We start from the raw sequence: 22,320 nt of genomic DNA, 5'->3' as shown, positions 1-22,320 counted from the left end.
CACTTATACTGGAAATTCTTTGATTTTATGCATGTATATGCATTAATGCTAAAAAAAGGCCAAAATATGGGCTCTACTAATCACCAATACGTACTCATTTCTATGCTCGCGTTTCCCCTTCCCCTAAATACTTTCATCCGTATTGAACCAACACTCCCAAAAGAACCATCCCTCTTCTTTGGGGGTGTTGATTGAGCTCTTGATTCTTGAGTCCTGATAACAGGTAACTTTTGACAATGGCAAAGATAATCCGGCACTGTATTTTTTTTCTCAAGACGATCGATACACGCCTTAGCGTGAATTCTTCGCGTATCTAAACTTTGTACCAAAAATGGGTAAACGATAATCCCGACATTGTTCTGTACTAAAGATATTTCGCTCCACAGGTGGAAACGTATAATAGTTTTCTTTGTTAATTTCGGAAATATGCGTGGAAGCATCAGATTCGTTTCATTGATTCATTTTCCACCAAGTCCTTTCTATTCATTGAATATTAATTCAGTTGGCTCTCATACACCAACATGTTTTGTGTGTGTGTGTGTTTCTTCTGGAACGTTTTCACCGAGTCACAATTTTTTTTCCGATAGCTAACGAATGAATGCCTGGGCGAACAATCCGTTGCCGGGCCAGATAAGCGAGATGACTACCTCTCGTGGGCACGACCTCCCCCACCCCCAATCCCACACACACACAAACAATGGATACGTACTCCTATAGCATTCTCCGAAGGTTCATCGCGACTCATAGAGGCATAGTGGCGAGCTCGAGATACTGATTTGTGTGCCTATTTATGCACTTTGAGGTGGTTCTTTAAAAAGTCAAAGTACAGTATCAACAAAATTATTGATGGGCATACTACGTTCCACTTAGAGGTTCTGTACGGCCCGCCACAAGTTTCAAAATAATAGTATGGAAATTTTCAGTTTCGGGTGTTTTGAAAAAATCCGTTGGGAAGGAGGAGTTGTTCCCTTTCTTGCATATGGAAAATATGTCTGTGAGAATTTGAACAGAAATTTATTCAAAAACGTTGCATGTACAAAATAATAGAACGCATATGCAGTAAAGTTATTAAAATGTACTTATTTGTTTTTTCACAGTTGTAAAGGATAAACCACTGTCTTTCATTTGCAACAAGACCGCGGGAGTCTTCAAAGTCTACAACACATTCCGCTACTTCATTTCTAAGCATAAAAATTCCAATTATGGATCAATGTCCGAATATGTCCAGACCGTCAAATTTTTTTCTTTTTGTTTGGTGACCCTCTCCTAAAACAGTGTACCCATCACTGTACTAAATGATTCTGAAGAGCCGCAGATGAACCATGAATTTTAGGCAAGGGTGCCGCAGGTGAAAAAAAATTGAGAACCACTGTCGTATAGAATGGGATATCTGGTGTTTCCCAGGCAAGGATTTATCAAGGCAAAACAGACTTGAGAGGAGGAAAAATGCTTTTAGCATTTTATGAATAAAAAAGAAGCAGAAAACTTTCGAATTACTCAGAAATTAATTCATTTCAAACAAATTCATTGTAACTATTGTTGAATAATATTCTTCTTTGTATTTAAATTTCTTCCCTAAGAAGGTAGCAGTGACGGAGAAGATGAGCGCTTTCTGTTCGGTGATCAACGGACAATACCGTTTACAATACCGTTGAATTATTAATAATAATGATTTAAATATAGCTTAAATACTAATACTTATACCATTTAACCAGATGTTCTATCTAAAGAGTTAATTGCTAATTAATCTAAAGAGAATAAGTGCATTCAATGTACATTTATAAAAGAATCACTTCGAAGCATTAATAGACACACATATCGATACTTCCATCTTGTTACGACGCACACTTTGAGAAGCACCGCCACAAAGGCCATTGCATATCATATATAGTATTGATTTTTTTTTGTTTCTGTTTATGGATTTGAATTTCTGCATACAAGTGAAAAATATATGTATTTCACTTTATTATCGAAAATAATGATTTGAGTGGGAAAAAAAAGAATCAACTGCTACATATTATGATCTTGATTTAAACTTCAGTAAAATGTATTGCAATTTATCTATAGTATAATCTCGTAAATATTTAATTCAATTGACGTTATTTTCGGTGAAGAACCACTTTAATATGTAAGCAGTCTCTAGGAAAATGTCCAGAAAAAAAAACCTTTTCGTATAAATATCGCAACCGACACACAGAAGCTTCGTATCAGCCTACTGAGATAGAAAAATTGAATAAAACTCAATTATAAAAAATCAACTTAACTTCTGGATGCATCCCCCCTATCTTGAAGCAGGGCCCCTAGACACGATCGTCTTAAGAGCATCGTGAGCCCTCAGGTAAAGTGATCTTTCTAGGGCCCTCTACGTGTTTACTTTCGAAAATTTTAACCTGATTTTATTTACAGCCCCCGGTCTAAACTCCAATCCTCCGGGCCGTATCTGGGTGGGCTCGTGCGTTGAGGCAGCACTGTCCTGCGCTCAGGGGCCCCTTGGAAAGTGAATTTATGGCATTGGAAAAAAAAAAAAGATAGTCATAAGGGACCCTAAGATTGGAGTCGTGTCAGCTCCATCCTAGTGGGGATCATGCTTTTGGTATTTTTACAAATTTCATAAAATTACCGATTGAACACTAATCCATAATCTGGGGTGTAAAAATGTTCATAAAAGTTCATTAGAATCATCGAAGCTATAGTACTAAAAAAAATTGTCGGATAGGCCGTGAGAGCTAGAATTGGCCACTAACTGGAGCTAAAAATTGACTGTAAAATTAAAATGTGACAACTCTCTATTACGGAAAATTATAGCTATTGTTTATACATTTTTGTATACCAATTCGCATCAGATGTATCCATACAGTGATACGTAATTTAATTATTTTTAATCGAATGTTATGTGAATATCAAGTATAACAGATTTTGATGTTGCTGTAATTTTTATAATCAGTATAAATGGGAATAATTTTGTGTGAAGTCAAAGAAACGGAAAGAAGGGGGAAAGAAGAATTTTCACTGACGGAAAGTTTATTCCCTGAATTTCATGGACCTTTTCCACTCAGTAAGGCTATTATCGTCAACTTACAAAAGACCTATTCATACCTCTGGCCTTTTTGTTGTGGTGGGAGGAATCCTATCAGCGAAAATCCGGCACCCTACTGTTGACAACTGGGGGAAGGCATCGTCTTACCTCAAGAGGCCCTGCCGTTTTTCAAAGGATTTTGGTAAAATCGTGTGCCCGATTCAGAAGATTTTCTTTGAATATGCGTAACTGTCGAAGGGATATATCGCTTAAGTGACCCGTGGCACAACTCCAGAGCATTCAAGTGGCCCGCGGCACATTAACAGATCACTAAAGTGGTCCGTGGTACATTTAGAGATTCCTTAAATGATATGTGGCACAGTGTAAGAGCACTTTAGTGGCCCGAAGTGCAGTTCTACATGACTCAAGTTATCCGCGACACATTCACAGATTACTTAACTGATCCGCGGTATATTTAAGGATCGTTTTAGTGTTAGGCGGCACAGTTCCAGAGCACTTGAGCGGCACGCGACACATTTCTAGAGCCCTTAAGCAACCCGGACATATTTTCAAATCACTTAAAGGATCCTCGGAACATCTAGATCTCACTAAAGTGACTCTATAGAGAACTTATGAATGAGGGGAATATTAGTTGTGAGGTGCCCACAAACTACGGAAAGAAGGTTGTTCTCGTTTATTGCACACTCGGTAAAGATGTCATTAAGAATATTTTAGTCAAATGGCATCGACTTGATACCTGTCTTCATGGGGAGAACGACGCGAGTGCTTTGATATTTGCGAGCGGGGGGCAAGGGGGCCACTACTATTTGCTAACTTTTCCGACACAACTCTGCCTCTTTTGAGGTAACGGAAGTAAGGTGCTTTATATCAGTTCGGGGTTGTGAGCGGTTCTATCTATCTACCATTTTTAGTACCGAAGAGGTGGCAGAGTTGGAATTAATTTTATTTTGGACACCTAACCTTGAATTTTATGCAAATTTAGGGTTACCCACGTATATTCGTTTCTGAGAAACATGCTCTCATTTTTTATGCCGTTTTTACTGTCCTCGTGCTTTCTAAAATATCTGCCTTTTGTCCTGATTTTCAAATTTTCGGGGAAGAAAAATATTGCACTGCGAAACATATACAGTGTGTCAGCACCAACCTTGGGGGTCACAGCCGCTGATGAGAATTTAACCCCCTCCATTATCGCTCTGCCTATTAATTAAATGCAGAAGTGCATTGATGCATGGTTGGTATAAGAATATAGGGAGGATGGCAATTTTAATAGTCATCTCATATCATTTCTAAGATTTCGAAAAATTTAGAAATGGGGCTGGAAGTACATCTTTACCCCGGGAACTACCAGCCACCTCCAAAGGAACTTATGGATAAGCATACGATGATGATGAAACATGTATTGATGCTGATATATAATATCAATAATAGATAATATCAATGTAGCATGAATTGATTATAATAAAGTCACCCGTATCCTGAGTAAGATGCTGAAGATGTTAATAGTGATGTGATTAATGTGTGTAGCTAAAAATAATAATGATGAATAATATTTAACTCGAGGTTTAAATAGGGGGAATATAATATGTGCAGCCATGAAGCATTTACAATGACATATGCAGTGTATCGATTCTGGCAGTACCAGTATGGAGAGAATGAGCCATATAATTGGTGTACACAAGTACATGCCAAAGACCATGAACATTGGGTCTGGACGTCTTGAGAATATTTTTAGGCTTTATAAGTCCAAAAGTATCAGTGCTATTGATACATACTAGCTATTGCTTGAGTTGTGTAGAGAATCAAAGCAGTTTCTGGAGTGCTTTTTGGCATAATCCATGATTGTTTCAGTCTTGGTATCTATGCGTACATGCTTATTTCTGGTGATCCGGAGAAACCTGCTATAACTTTGGAGTGTTGCGTTTTGGAAACGTTCAAGAGCAATAATACATATTAGGATTTCTAGTATATATTTAGGTAGGAGCTGCGTAAAGTAATGTAGGACGTATGATCAATTTATACAAAATGAGTTTTTTGCTGATAGAAAGGGCCGTACTACGCTTGCAAATTTTGCTAATGGCCCCTCTATCTAGTTTGGCGTTTTTAATAACTTCATAACTGTGGTGGGCGAACGAAAAACATTATTCGAAAATTACACCAAGGTATTTATGTGTGTCAGATGGATGAAAAATGTTTCCTTGCGCGTTCATAAATGCATTTGGGGGTAGCTCAATTCTTTCAGTTGCCCACATGAAAACAGTTTTTCTAGTCCTACTTCGAAGACACCACTCTTCAACTTTTTCGACCATCTCTTGAAGATTTTGATAAGGCTTTATTTGCCTTTTTATCTAGGCAAATTATGCCACTATCATCAGCATAAGTATCGGTAATTCCTTTTGTTGCAACTGGGAGATCATGCATGCCCAAAAAATTATGAAGTACAGGGCCAAGGACACTGCCCTTGATGCCCTGATAGGTCTAGGATTAGACGTGGTATCATTTATCTGGACTCGAAAAATACGCTAGTCAAGACATCGTTTGACAAATTTAATGATGCAGAATGGTGGGTTTAGATATAAGCTAATAATCAGACTATCATGTGAAATTTTGCCAAAAGATTTTGCGTCACATATATATAATGTTATAAATTACATGGGCATTGCATAGTATTTTAATCATGCAATATATATTGCGTGTAATCGAATTCTCTTAATTGGGTTGCTGTGTTTTTGAAATATATGATATCCATATTTGTCATGGGCATTTTTTTCTCAGCAACCTCGTTGGGCATGTTGTTGCTTTATTTTTGTATTTATAAAAGAAATATATAACATTTCAAGTGCTCTCCGTCAACATTTAATGTATGTGTGGCTCACTAGATGGCAATGTGTGTTTCGATGTATAATGTAATTCTATCTAGGGTTATTGAGATCTGAAACATAAGTGAGGACGCATTCTCACGCATGCTTGGCAATACCATTTACAAATGTTTGTAACAGATGGCGTCATCATACCAACAAGAACAGCCATTGTTTTCCAATAAAGAAAGCAACCATTTTTTATTATGTAAATTTTTTTTAGTGAGGAGAGGATGTTTTTTCACGGAGGGTAACTCATTCATTAAAGAATCAGGCATAGAGTATTGTTCATTCACTTTGTTTATTTGTGAATGGAAAAAATAACCCCAGCTGTATTAAATAACCAAAAAATAAGCAGTACGCCTAATAACGTACTTGTACTTCCTTAATACTTATTAAATTCACCTTATGAAGTTTGGCCAATTCAAAGCTTTCTTCAGCTTTCAACCGATAGTCGGTTCGATACCAAAATTTGTACATCTGTGATCTTATTTTTATGTTTTTTTTAAGAAAATTACTGCCAGTATGTGTTCAAACAAAGACCATGTTTCAAGAATGAAAATTCTTTTGATGGTGCTCCTCCTCCTCACTTTTGAAAATATTTTACATCAATATATTATAAATAGAATTATAAATATTTTGCATGAACATTTGAGCAATGATCGAGCACAAATTCTCCAGACTTAAATCCCTGGTAGCTTTAGTTATACAGATACCTCAAGAATGTGGCAAATAGTGAAACAATGGCAACATCAGCCGAACTTGAAGACAGCCCCCGAATTCTAGTGTTAAACATTATGGTTATCACTAACGGTTGGCCGTTAAGTGTATAGTTTTATCAATTTCAAACGGCACAAATTTAAAATGAAAGGCATATTAAGCAACGACGCATGACTCACTAGAATGAATAATTAACACTGTAATAATTTCGAAAATTCTATTTCTGTATTCTATGTATGCTAGTAGCTACCGTGCATACGCCTCGTAAACATTTCTAATTTCGAACGAATTATTTACATGCAGGAACCTGTTGGTGCGTCTGTTTAGAACTCTTTAATACGTCCTCCTTAATATGGAATCGTCTTACGTCTGTATGTATGGGTGGCCCTTACGTATTTATGTTGGTAGAGTTATGATTGTTTCGTTTTATACTGGTGTTTCCATCTTCCATATTTTGAAGTGATGTGCCAGTAGCTGTGGAAGTGCCCCCTATGATTTTTAAACTCTCTCCCTAGATACGAACACCCTAGATAAGTGCGAACTAGATACATATGATGTAGACTGATTTTTGTTCAGTATACCTGAATGAAAATACAATACCAATTAATACATCAATATTAACAATGACTCTCTCGTTTAAAATTGCATAATTTCTTATTTTTTGAGTGGCCATGTGACCCGTATTTTAACCCTTTATATGGCAGTGTTGCTCTCAAGGAATATGAGTTTCTTACATTATCTTCAAGTAAACGCATATTATGCATGTACTATGAGCTCGTTTCAGCATTGATACTTTCAAGCAACTCCTAAACATTCGATTTTTACTTGTGAGCTGTTCATGAAGTTTCTGTAATTACGAGAAAAATTGCTCAAAGGTGCACGTGTCTCCTATTTCCTGACAAGCCAAGCAGGAAAGATTTTTGACCCTTCCATTTTTGGAGGAAATACTCAAGTGTGGAGGAAACACATAGCTGTGCATTCTTCAACAATGATAGAAAAGTAAATTGGCAAACAATAAATGACATTTTTATACAATTCAAATCTGAAAGTTCCCTGAAGTGCAACATCCAGCATTCTTTTAAGTATCGATAATATATATTTTTTCATGTAATTGCATTCGGGTACCACATTTGCTTAATAAATTGCCCACATTGCCCCTCGTAATTTTTCTCCCCTGGATATTTCAATGCTTGCCAATTAAAGAGCATACCTATAAGAGCATTCCTCTTTCCACACTACGGACTTGTTTTTTTTAATTATAGGAAATGTCATATTCTTTCAATGAAGCTAATTGAGTTTTAAATAGTTTCTGAAATTGTTGATCAGGCTTGGAACCACAGGGTCTTAAAGGGTGAATTAGTGGGAGTGAAGATCGTACGGTGAGTATCCTACACATCCCCTATTTCACGGGACAGAACCATTATTTTTCCACTGTGTTTCTGGCTTTTAGGATTCTGGCCATTGATACGGCCAGAATCCTAAAAGGCCTAATCCTAATTTTACCCAATAAATACAGGTCTCTGTATTTATTGGGAAATTAATACTTTACCACAGTCAATGAACTAATCAATGAAATAATATATATATATAATTTATTACAACGTATTTACATTTTAAAAAGAGGGTATATACATGTATTATTATCTCTATACAATATACGCGCTATATATAACAAAAAGGAAAACGTACAACGAAGTAAAAGATTGGCCATTTTGAAAGAACAAGACGAGAGATCCAAAGTTGTGACTCGAAGAGGGAAGAACGAAGAAAATAATTATTTGCATGCAGTAAATAATAATAAAAATATGTACAATTTGTGACAGACGCCATCATTCTTGGAATTTGTTGACTTTTTTTTTTGTTTCAGAATTCCAGAATGAAATTCGGATTTCACTAGATTCGCCAAGCTATGATGAAGGCTGCCGGTGATGACATGGTAATACCTCAATGGAGCTGAATTCCCTACGTGATATTATCCATGATGGCATTCCTTGTGCTCGCTGAGAAGTTTGGCAACGATTCCTGCAGCCAGGAGCTCTATGATGTGGTGACCTTTCTTACCGCCGCCCTGAGCTTCTGCCACGTCGATGACTGTCATCGATCCGATAATCAAGACCAGCATGAAAAGTGCCAAAATCTTTCCGCAAGTTGGACGCATTTTTAGATCTGGGGGAAAAAAAAACAAGGAAACGTACATTCAAATCGAAAATACAAACTTAAATACAAATTTTGAGAATTTTTCAGTTTTGTATTAGGAAAATTAAGTTATAAAATGCGTTTTTCCCTCTTGTACCATGAAAAATGAAATTTAAGCATTTTAAATTGCCTCTTGTCAGGGGCTTATGCAAGATCGACCTTTGGAGGGGGCACAAAAGTCTTGGAGGAGGGTCCACAAAAATTTCCTTCCAGAGAAATTTTGAGTTACCACCTTTTCAAAAAGTATTTAAATTAATAGAAAGTATTTAATATAGCATATGAAGGGTATTTTCTTTCGATATTTGAATGTTTTTTACCGAAGCCAAAATTTTTTCCCCTAATCTATTGGTCGGCTTGAAGGGGGCAACCCCTGTGGCCCTCTTCCCTGCGTACGCTTCCGTCCCATGTTAAGGCGATCATGTCAGACTTATCTGACTCTTTGAATTTCACTAACCTCTCCGAATAGCGCATTTGCTATTGTACCTCCCAAACCACAGAAAAATCTTGCCTAAGCTACTGGTTGCACTAGCCCAGATCATGTGAATATTCCTGACCTTGTGAGCATAAAATCGTGACTGCATTTCAAACATTAAGTCACAGAAAAATAGGAACATTTAACATCCTTTTCAAAAAGTATGATCAAGGCTTCATGACATGACAACCCAACCGAACTTGCTGGGAGCTATTCAACGTTCTACTCTAATTAAAATGGAATGAAAATGGTGCAATCAGGGACGTCTCTACAGTACCATAGGCTACCGGGAGTCCCCGAACTTGATAGAAGCGCGACCTACCAATTACAGTCAAATCTATGTTTAAGGGAAGCTCCAAATAAGGGATTATGTCAGAGACAAAAATCTGGTCTCATGGGCGTCTCTCATTGCGAGGTTTCACTGTACATAAAAACTTATATATTCTTGAAAATCATAGCGGTAGATCTTTTTGTTATGAAGGTATTAAGGTTATGAAGGTATGCTTTGAATGCATCCCTGTGCATTCAAAGCCCCCTGGGCCATACCATGTGTATAGATGGCCTCGGGTACAATATGAAGTGACTTTGTATCATACAGAACTTGCAGGTTTGGAGGATCCTCCCGTATTTTATGGAACTTTTTCTTATATTACCCGTCTTGGAAGAGACGATCCCCCCCACCCACGGATCCACAATTTACTGTAAGAGTATACGAAAGTAGACACCACCGAATATGAATATCGGATAACATGGATATATAGCTGATCGCAATTCCGAGAGCTTGTCCCAATATTGATGGGAAGAGTAATGTAATTTTATACTGCACACAAATAAGGCGATATTTTTTCCATAAATGTCATAACAAAGACATCGAGGTTTCTTATAAGTAATCAAGAGAATTAGTGCGAAAAGTTTTTCGAATGAGACTGCAAGAATTACTGAGTTGATTTTACTAAGTTTCAATGCCCTAAAATTTCGTTTCGGATTAATATCTCAGTATCGACCTGGGATGAACGAACCCTGAAGCTAAAAAAAGAAAGATGGTACACAAACATATAATCTTTCAGATATTTCTTAATTCTTATACGTGGTATTAAAAAGAAAACAAAATTACACGGGAATCACTGGAGGAATGGGTAAGTGGGAAAATGACTAGTACATATATAGAGATAAGCCTATGTGTATTTGTTTTGCGATTTTTAAACCGAGTAGTTGCTGGGGTGAAGCAAAACGTCTTGCTCTCATTGGTTCCATCCGATATCACTTTTTATCAGTTGGGTGAAAACATGATACTGTCAATTTCTGCAGCTACCAACCGTGACTAAGTCTCTTCAGCGCAGTGAACCGCGTATGCCTTACCTAGATTTTATTCTTTCTCACTTTCCTTTTTTTAGAATATAATCCTAAAGATTAAAAAAGAAACGAATCTTTTTTGGATCATATCAAGGAAAATATATTTATCTTTCCCCCCCGATCAAAATTCGAAATGGACCATATTCACGTTCTTTCCTGTAGAAAATAGAAAATATTTGTAATCATATCATGGAAGGTGCTGTCATCTAGCGTCCAAGTTAGTAAACTTTGAATAGGTGGTGACGGAAATCAATCTACAGCTTGAAAATTGTATTAATTTACATATACCCAAAAAATTGAAGAAAATTTAAAAGAAGTGTTTTTTTTCTGGCCTTATATCTAGGAAAATGTTGGGGGGGGGGGATTAAGGGAGGAAAAACTATAGTACAATAGTGTAAGAATGTAAGGTGCTGTCATCTAGCGTTAAATTGTGAAAGCTATTAATATCGGTGATAAAAATTAGGTGGCATGTTAAAAATGATAGCGCAATTAACGTATTTGAGAAATAAAAAGAAAATAAAAAAGTTGAATAAATAAAAAAATATATTTTTATACTTTGAAATTTATTAAATGGAAATAAATATGTATTTTAAGCATATTACATATTTTCTGGGTATAATAAAAAGCCACCCGGACGAATGGCATTTAATTTGACGAGTGTATAAATTAAAGCTTTGGATTATAACCACCATTCTTTTATTCTGATTGAGTTCACTTTGACGCATGCAGTTACCACTAAGATAAATATGTGGGTTGGACCTCTCTCCATCCGGCAGTGACGTGTCATCGAAGAGTTGTGGTGGCATTTTCTTAGTGATTTATCTGCATTTAGGCTAAATTCTGTATAGCTATGACCGTGACCTGGATTTGACTATGCTTTCTTTCCCACACAAAACACATACATGCACACACACTAATTATCTTACAAAACTGACAGTCTATTTTTTCCCCCTTCTTCATAGGCCTTACTGGGCCCGTTCGTAACCCCACAATCAGCCAAGAGCTGGGCATGGGGGGTAACAATTTGATTCTGTTCTGTTCTGTTCATTTTCTGGGTTGTTTTTGGCTCTGGTTTAACCAATGGTTGTTTAAAAGCAACCGTATTGTCCTTGACTGATCAATATTTAAATTAAGTAGAGAAACCAAGACAGAGAAGATGAGTGCTCGGTACTTCGCACCAACTAGCAACGGAAAAGTATAACAATACCTTCAAATACATCTCTGAATAGAAATTTGTTTTAAAAGATTGGTAAATTTTGCAATTTGTGGCACTTTAATGAAATTATACTTAATATTGTAGATATTGGGAGAACGTTCGCAATGTTCCAAATTTATTTTTGAAAAAATGTATGGTCTGCGAGAAGTAGTAAAAGATGTTTTACCTTCTGCAAATTGTTGAGAATGTAAATCAATATACTAATATTGTATTGTAGTAGTGAGAATATTTTCTATATAAAGGGTTTTTTATAATGTAAAAAAAATCACCGATGGTTGTTTTTAAGCAACCGATTTGCCATTGACTGATAAATATCTCTACCTAAGTAGAGAAACCGAGACTTGAGGGGGGGTTGCGTTCCAGATAACGAAATTGCAGCCGAAATCGCAGTTTTGCCGAGGGACAGTGCTGGTACAACACCTTCTAGAGCAGAAGCACCTTCTCCTGCTCTAGAAGGTGTTGGCTGGTATCACCGACGCTTTGGAAACCATGCCCATAAATTCTCCAAGCCGTGCAACTTCGGCCATAAGATGTCATCACTTCTGCTGCCATCCACGCACCTATGAGCTCCGTACTTGGTACTTCGCATCAACTAGCAACGGCAAGGTATAAAAATTTTGGGTCCACGAATCATCGGAATATTTATTTACTCGTGTTGCTAAATTTTCTTGAATAAGGTTTCCTGAAATTGAAGGCTGACGGATTGCAAAATAAACAAATTTCATAGCATAATTAGGAACCTATTTTGTGAGTGTACATAATTGTTGAATAATAATACTGAATGAATATTAAAGTACGAACGCTAAATAGGGCCCAAACTTGTGTGAAACCGGCCCTGATTCGTCATTTTCTTCCTTGTGGGAGGGGGAGGGGGAAGGCGGGAGACCGTATAATCAAATTTGTGATTAATATAAACCGAAGCCAAACAAATTCTGCGTTTAAATTCTAACTTAGCTTATAATATGACTGTGGTCATTTGTTTAGACAACTGCTAATCAAAAATAAAAATTATTACCTGGATAAGTAGATATATATTTTTTATCACTACAGAGTTGTGCAATCCTGAACTATTCATATTAGTTGAATAATCAACTCATGAGAGAAATAGGTGCATGCATATTTTTGAATTATGAGAATTTTGATGATTTTCATCATATGAACTTCCTCCGGGTCAATTTTTATAACAAATTTAATAACAAATGAATAATACTGAAGAAACTAGAGGTTTTCCTAAAATTATAGAGAAAGCCGAAAAAAAATAATAAATATGTAATATACAACAATCTATAATTTGAATTAGTTTCCTCAAATATTTTCTTAGGTTCCTTGAACCTTCACTCGTATATTGGGGTGCCGTAGATGAGACTTTAACATCTCATATATCTTCCATCATCGCTCTGCCAATTAAATGCAGTAGTGCATTGAAGGCATGGCTGGTATAAGAGAATAGGGATGATGACAATTTAAGGGTCATCTCATACGCATCTCTAAGATGGTGAAAAATTTGAAGATGTGGCTGTTTAAGTACATCTTTATATCTCAGCAGTTACCAGTCACCTCCACAGAAATCTATTAATAGATATCATATATTTATGATAATTAATGCTAACTAGTTATCAGTAATAATATGATTTAATATGAATAAATGATGATAAAGTCATCACGCGATGAGTAACATGTTGAAGATGTAACATGCTGTGATTATTAATGCTACAGTATATGAATATGATAATGCAGATATAAAAATAATAATGATGAGTAATAGTTAACTCATCAATAGAAAGGGAAACATAATATGTGTAAGTCATGAAGTATTTACAGTAGCATAAGATAGGCAGATTACAATGGTATAAATCTTAGATTCTCGTTCTAATAGAAATCAATATCAGTCAGATAGTAGAAAAAGTTTGTGACTGCTATGAGAGAAGGTTGGTTATGGTTTTCTTCAAGAGTATCATGCAAGTGAAAGGAATGATGCCAGAATAGTAAAGGCTGTGAAACATCAAGCTTCCTTCACATCAGAATTCATAAGGAAAATTTCAGTATTCAATGAGGAATTATGAAACACATCTGATTATGAACTTAATCAAATCGTGATTAAATCTCACAATATAAAGCATTAGATTTTTGAATAGTTATTCAAATTAATAGCGGTTGAAGAAAATTCTTATTTCTACACGTAATAGTACAACACGAAGCATAAATAAATAACGATGTGACGAGTATACAATTTTTATATGAAGTTATATGGAATGGCCGTAATAATTATATAGTTGACAATTATTTTTAAATACAAAAATAAAAAAAAATCAAAGTTGAAAATTATGAGGATAATAAATAAAACTTTGAAAAAGGGAAACTAGATATGAAAAATGTGGTACACTGCCCATAACAAATTTGATTGTCATCAACTGAAAAATAGCACTAACTAGAGATGGGTTTTGAGTCAAAGGTAAGTTGTTAGATAATCGTAAAATAAATTGATTAACTAGTTTTTATGATTAAGAACCTTGAGATTAACTTTTGTAATAAAATAATTTATTATCAACACACTATATATTAGTCATAACAGAATTTGAATTATTTGGAATAAGGACATGTTCATCGGTGTTCAAAGGCGAAAATTTCTTCATTCGAATATTGACAATCTTTTTCCTTAAAAATAGCTTAAAAATAATAGCTTTGAGCAACGATGAAAATGGAAGAAAATCAAGAACGAACTGGGGAAAACCTCAAACATTCTATTCCATTACTTGCTTTGTTCCAGCATTAAGTAAATTTATGAAAGTTACTAAGTTAAGTTTGATTTCAGAAGTATCCAGAAGAGTCCTATAAGACAAAGTAGTAGTATTTGGTTTTTTTTTCTATTTTGCTAATCCGTTAAAAACGGTGTAACAATGAGCAAAAATTAGCTTTAAACTCCTCTAGGAACTCAGTAGGATCATTCCATGGAAAATAGAAACTAATCTAACATTTGCCTACACTAAGGCTAGACAAATTTCCAAAAATTTATATCACAGTCGAGCATGTAACTTAGAATAATACATGCTCGAATCAGTATTTTGTATGCCAGCTTCATGCATGTGGGAGTAAAAAATACATGCCCGGTCAAAGTTTTTACATTAACCGCGCACGTCGGTTAATAGATTTATCCAGCCCTGTTACCTACTAATACGAATTTCCAAAAAAGCATAAAAAATCCATTGCACTTAAACCCGGTTGACGGTTCACAAACAATTCCAACGAAGAGAGCAGATACCAAATTAAAGACATCAATCCGTGACTTCAGATACTCAAAGACTGATTTTATGTTGGGGGCTACGTTCATAAAATAACAACAGAATATTCCAAACGTAATAACTGTTTCAAATTTACCTGAAGTAAGGGTTTTTTGTTGTGGGTTTTGTTTCCCAATTCAAAAACTTAGCCGCAGAAGCACAAAAAAACTTAACGAGTGAAGTTAACTGGAGGAACACAAAACACGATTTGACGCTGGATGGAGCTCTCCATCGAGCCTATATATGAGACAAACCCTGTTTGAAGGAAGGTCACGGGCCGATAGTCATTTCTCTAATCCAATAGCTTGTCTTTAATCTTGCACAAAAACGTAATTTTCCTGTTTTAGAAAGGGTTTATTATTATTATTATTATACACTTTACTTTTCTCAATCCCATCACAGCAGATATTTCGAGTTGGAATCTCCCAAAATCCATGGTCTCTTTCCCTCTCGATGAAGACCAACGAACCCTAAAAAACCAGAAATTCGGAATGGGTTAATGGGATTATGTGCTATAAATGAATAAAAAAAAACCGTTTTTTTCTCTGTCTCATAGCCATGGCTTGTCACAGATCAACTGAAAAAAAAGAATGTACAGTGTTTATAAAGTAAAAAAAAATCCCATCAAATAGCCTTGGGTAACATCTACTCCCAATCGCTCTTTCAAAAAGAAAACTCTTTGTCGCTCTTATCAATTTAATATTGATTCTTGGCTTTAGGCTAAACATAAAAAAATGTGTTTCTTTTTATTGTATAATTATAATACGAAAAAGATTTAAAAAAAAATAATAAGATTTTATATTGTATTTTTTCAATAAAGTATTGATATAAGTTGTTATTTATAAGTTTTTTTTCCTTGAATTCTTTTCTTCTGATCTTTCAAGTTTTGTATTGAAAAATAAAACCACACGTGAGTCAGAGTTAATGAGATGTATAAAAACTGCGGAGGAAAATGAAAAATTTTTACTTAATTAATTAATAGATATTGATCTACTAGGTACTTGATATTAAAATGAATTAAATATTTTTATTTGTTTGGACTCCTATGATAAAAGATGTCTTTATTGATTGAGATTAACAATTAATATACTGATTTCAAATTCGTAATTCGTGAAGATGCTGAGCGATAATGAGATCTTAATGGGAGTTAAATGCGGTGATACCTCGTCTAACGAATTTTTCGGCTGACGAAGATTTTTCTGCCTCGACGAATACGGATTCGGCTAACATTTTCGTTGATGTGGATGCATGCGCCTAACATGAAACAGCCGAGCATCGTGAGCTGAATTTTAGCGCCAATTATGACATCAGAATTACAGTCACTTGAGTCCGAAGCTGGGCTGGAAGAGATCTCGGCAACGGGATAAGTCCAGTGGCAGACCCTGGCGTTCATTCATTCATTCAGTCACTTGACTCCGATTAACTCTTGTCCACCTCGGCATCTTTTATCTATATATACCTCGATTTCTCTTTCTCGAAGTTTTTGAATCATTTCGTGTAAAATTAAAGATTCAGCTAATAGAAAATGCATTGAATAAAAGGAAGCCGTTTTGAAATCACGCGTTCTTTTAGCATCAAACTGAGACTAAGCTGAAGAAGTCTGGACATTGTAGGAGCTTATCTTTTCCATCTTTACGAATCAAACATAGAAATGAGCTTAGAAGATCACAAATAGTTGGAGGACACCTACGAACTCGACTGGGTTGCGTCAACACCAGTTTTGTTGTCAACGCGTTTTGTTGTTTTGCGTCAACACCAGTTGTTGGTTGTATTCAGAATCACCATTATACTTGATTTGGGGCCCAGTTCGAAAATAGTAGTGAGAGCTCAGATGCGTTTCAACATTTTCAGGGCACCAGAAATTTTAAGGACCCAATATGCCCTGATTTTATTTATTTTGTGGGAGAGGTGAATCGGCATCTATAATATATAGGTATGCTGAGAAATATCTATGTACAAAAAAATTGTGAACACACAATTAAATGTAATAAATGAACACAAATTGATTAAAATTCAGCACCGAAGGTAATTTTGAAGTCTTGAGAGAAACAATTCCCGAAACTATTGAAAATTCCAGACATGATAAATTAGAACTTATTAAAAGACATTCCAACCCTAATGATAATTCAGAATTGGTGAAATTTTTTTTTTCCAGAATTGATGAAAATTCATAATTTACGATGAAAAAATACCAGAATTGATGAAGATTCTGAATTTTCGGAAGAAATAATTCCAGAATTGATAAAAAAATACAAAATTAATGCAAGAAATAATTTCAGGATTGGCGAAAGCCTCCAATAATTTACCGAGAGTACGGGGCCTCAGAAAAGCGGGGCCCCGGTGCGATAGCATTATAAGAAACCATAACAAATCGCGTTTCGGATAACGAATAGTAATCCGGAATAAATTATTTCCGTTAGCGGAGGTATCACTGTGTTTTGTGAATCCGATCATTATATTGCAATAATTTGGGAGAAAAATGGATAGACAAATCGGCAACTTATCCTGTACCTATACCGTTTCGAATGTTTTAGGTTTTCGGGTAGTTGCATTGGCGTAAACATGGATCCCCCATCCCAATAATACCTATGGAAATTTTTGGCCTCTCTTCTCAATATTTCCAATAAATTTACGCCTATTGATATAATGTGACCACAGTAACCACAGAAGATGGTCTCTGACCTTCTATGACCTTAATCACGAAAAGAAATGGTTTAGTAGGAAGAAATGGGGCAGAAAATAACTCCAGCAGCAATCCTGGAACCTGGAAGATGTTTTCTCCCATTTCTCCCTACCTGAAGAATGAACATTCTCTTTAGGTCATGAAGTCTATGCAAGGTTAGAGACCATCTTTTTATGGTCCCGTTGTGTTCATATATTGAAGAACAAAATAATGCCGGGAAGATCAAATCTTTCGTTTCAGCAAAGACGTGTTGTCATTCTCAAAGATTAAAATTTCTTTTAACTTGGAATGCTCCATATGCTCTATAATAAACTCCCTTTTTCAACATCAAAAAGTGAATCATCAATGCATTTGGGCAGACGCACCAATTCTGAATATTATCAATGAACTTATTATCTAAGTAATGAAACGTTACAACAATTAGATACACGCGTGGATTCAGGTATTGCAAAATGAGAAGAATCCTGGATTTTACTGAACATTGCCATGGCATGGTTTGCAATGCTAATAGAATTTCATATATGCTATGTGTATGGCATACCACAAATGTGACACGTATACGTTGTCATATGCTTTCTGTGTGTACGTTCGCCCGACTCTGGATCTCTATTCGCAAGTATGGAGCTCTTACAAAATTAAGGATATAAAGCTCCTCGAAAATCCACAGAGGTCCTTTACCAAACCAATAGCTGGGATGAGTGGCTGGTCTTATTGCGAGAGGCTTGGATTTCTGGGTTTCCACTCTCTGGAATGGAGCAGAATCACTGCAGATCTGAAGATGTGTTACAAACTAGTCCACTAAATGGTTTATCTACTATCGGGAGAACCTTTCTTCTAGATCATGGACAGGCGAGCTAACCTTCGGAGGCATCACTTCCAAATAAAAATACAGAAGAGATTTTCCACGGGTACACATGCCATGTTGCGAGAATATGGAACAGTCTGCCATCAGAGCGTCTATGCGCGAGATTTATTTATTTATTTTTTATTTATTTAATAATTCAAAACAGCACACATAAATACATGAATACAAATATACAAAATAAAATAAAGACAACAGAACAAAAGGCAAAACCTACACTATGCAGCTCTTAGGGACCCATTTGGTCCGTCCTAGAGCAAAGAGATTTGCTTCCGCTACCGAGGATTTTGACCTGGGTCCGTATGCGAAGTGTTTTTGTTTTGACTGTCAAATTTCTGATTGTTTTTATTTTTTTATCATTATCATTATTACTTTTTATTCATGTTTATTATTACTTTTCCAAAATAAGTGCATTTCATTCCTTCTGGAGCTATTGTAAATAAACTAAATAAATAAATATGGACAGAATATAGAGTAGAACTCATCAAGGCCCTTAAGACCAGGAATGGACAAAACCTGGTCGCCATGGCGAACAAAAAATTTGGTGTTTGTCACCTAAAATTTACTTTGTATAATTACTAAAGTTCAGGCTGAGAGCAGCACAAAATGTCTGCAATTTATAGCAGCATATCTGCCAACATCATAACAAGCATTACACAGAAACAAACTTTACGTCAGGTTGCACTACACGTACACGCACATTCCCGCATGTACCGATTCGTTGGGGGTTCGTTGGGAGGTTCTGCGGGGGGGGGGTGCATGTGTGGTGTAGCAGTAGTAGGTAGGGCCTCCAAAAAAAATGGCTCGGAGATCCATGATGTTCTTAAGTCAGCCACCTCGTTGGGCAATTTGCCTGTTGTGGCGTTGTATTTGTATTTGTATTTGTAACATGGAGGGGGGGGGGTCACTATTCTCTCAAAAAGCCAAAAGAAGCATTATTTTGGACCTTTTTCTTCGGGTAAAAAGAATTTTTGGTGTCTTATAAACTGTTCTGACCCCTAGATTTGTTTGTGATTTGTCCAGCCCTGTTTAAGACTAATTGGTCTGAAGTTCCAACAGTAAGACAATGCATGGAAATAATGATAATGCTTTGAATAAACTTGAAGACTTCGTACAATGTACAGTATTGCGCGTCTGAAAAACATAAAATGTTTTTTGAATTAAATATCAACGAAAGCACACTCAAAAAAGTTCTATTATTCCAATGATAGCGCGAATTAACATACGCTCATGCAGAGCAAAATTCCAACCTGAACTTTTTTTTAATGCTGTGTGTCATAAATATGAAGATAACACAGTCAAACACGGTTATAATTGACACTGGAGATTTTGTGAAATTTTGTCGTTATAACCGATGCGTCGTTACAACCAAGGTAGACGTTTTTACGACCTATATTGACGGAAAATTTAAACAGAAGCAATCAAATACTGTTTTAATTCATTTATGATCAGCGCGACCATATTTGATCGAGATTAATTGGGGTAATTAATATGGGACATCATCGACTCTCACCAAACATGTTGCTAAATGTCGGCGAAATAGCCAAATATTGCTTATTTGGCGAGAAATACAGTGATGCAGGTAGTCTAAAATGTATTTCATGGGGAAAAAAACGGAAGTTCGCAAATATGTGAATTGGGTATTTATTACACATTTTATAAATTATGCAAATTACCTGCATTCTTGATTCCATTGAAGATTTAGAATTAAAGCATTTTTATATAGAAAAGCTAGAAAGAGTATATAATTCGGAAATATTTTATGTAGTGCTCACGTTAGTGAGCAAGTCGGAGCGTATATCATTCCCTGGATATGATCAGCTCTTGTTATGAATTTCTTCGGAAAATGCCTTTGAAGTAGAAACGAGTGGAGAAATATTTTTCGTTCAACCGAGGTCGTTATTACCGAGTTTGGCTGTATATTGCACAGGCGTGTATAAGCTGTATAGTTGAGTAAAATTTGTTTTAAATATTGCTTTCCGTGATCTTTTAGCAAGAAAAAAGTTTTTATACGTATAAGATGCATTATATGAAAATAAATATGCATTATCAGGTTTATTGAAGTTATTCTGAGGAAAACTGAAGTTTTTTTTAAAATTTCTTTGTATAAAACAGTTTTTATGGCAGCTCGTTTTCTATATGCATGTAATAAAATTATTAGGTACAACAACAGAAAACAATAAAATCTTTTCAATGCATTTTATCGCTATAGAAAGCTTTTAAGCTTCATTGAAAATAACCAAAATTTCCTCATAAGAGTGTAATTATCTTACATCGAAGAATCTGGTGATTTGAAATTTTTTGCAAAAAAATCCTCTTTCACGAAATGTCCGAAATGAATACAAATTCTGCTTTTGGCTCTAAAAAACTGAAATAAAATATGCAAATTTTTCAAAAATCAGTAGGAAATTGATCTGTGACAGTTCCATCTCTGTTAATTCAGGAAAATATGAAAATTTAAAAGTCTTATACGGTATTAAAAAAAAGGCAATTATATATACAGTAAATCCTTGCAGCTATTTCTATTTCTTCATCACACCAGTAGAAATTCATCCTAAACATTCGGAGTGAATAAATATCCAACGAGATATCAATGATTGAAACTCTTGGTTATTCGTCAAGTTTTTACGACTATTTCTGTATTATTTGCTCATTATTTTAGCCCGCGAAAATTCGTTCAAACTCATGCACAAGGGCAAAGGTTAATACAGTGAAAATCCTTTACAGCGATATCCTCCATAACGATATTACTGTCTGATCCCGATGCATTTTCAATAGTGTTAATATATTCCATCTATAACGATAACTCCTTGGTAACGGTAAGCTTCTCCGGTTTCTTGAGTATCGTTATATAAACGTTTCGCTGTATTATCAAAAGTTAGTTGATTTAGTATAAGCCGTCGGCCGCTTTGTGGTCGTGTTGGCATTGTACTTGCCTCGCATCGTGAAGATCCAAGTTCGAACCCGGTTGGCGGCGCAGAGATTACTGAAGTTGGCTTTCTGCGGCTTTCCAACATCGAGCCGATTTCTATTTGATAAAATGTCTCCTCAAAGAGCAGACAAACTTTCTAATATCTCTCTATACACGTTACTTACATAATACAATTCAAGCATTTGTCACTTTTACTGCAAAATATAAAAAATAGGTGGCAGTACCTTTGATCTTTGAAGACCGGAAACACCCCGCTTCCCATCTCGGAGAGATATCGAAGCGTTCCGGAAGGATGGGTGTATCCGGAAAGTTTTATTAAAATTAAACGTAGTCACCTCAGACGAAGGCGACAAAAATATAAAATAAAATAAATAAATAATTGATACAATCATCTTAAAACATCAGTAACCGTGTAACGGATAAATGAATATATAAACATTCTCAGCCAATGAGCAATCAAAATCATTAACTGGACTAAAATCCAGTAAATCACACTTGATTCGTCCTTGTCGTCGATGATCCAATCTGTCTCTATAGGTGAACGCGCTAAGACCCTCCCATTCACCGGCAACTACTGTTGACGCCGACAGACGGCAGTACCACTAGAACCCAAAACAAGCATAACTCTCACAACATAAATAAATTAGGGCCCACACTCACAATCAGAATATTTCCGGCATATGCTAATTCGTTGAGAATTCCCTAGATAAATGTTT

General features: G+C 35.7%; 1 long non-coding RNA gene across 1 annotated transcript; it reads right to left on the bottom strand.

Annotated features, from left to right (window-relative positions):
- Positions 1 to 8,187: 8,187 nt before the first annotated feature.
- Positions 8,188 to 15,338, bottom strand: LOC149082131 (uncharacterized). Its single transcript, XR_016193168.1, has 2 exons — positions 15,225 to 15,338; positions 8,188 to 8,778 (listed from the first exon to the last, which is right to left on the bottom strand). It is a non-coding gene; the product is annotated as an uncharacterized LOC149082131 (long non-coding RNA).
- Positions 15,339 to 22,320: the final 6,982 nt, after the last annotated feature.

The sequence above is a fragment of the Pholcus phalangioides genome, unplaced genomic scaffold, assembly GCF_987345545.1.
Source record: "Pholcus phalangioides strain wild (caught in Gottingen) unplaced genomic scaffold, Ppha-v1.0 ptg000009l_1, whole genome shotgun sequence".
In the NCBI taxonomy this organism is placed as follows: domain Eukaryota; kingdom Metazoa; phylum Arthropoda; class Arachnida; order Araneae; family Pholcidae; genus Pholcus; species Pholcus phalangioides.
This window is presented reverse-complemented; position numbering and strand designations above follow the sequence as displayed.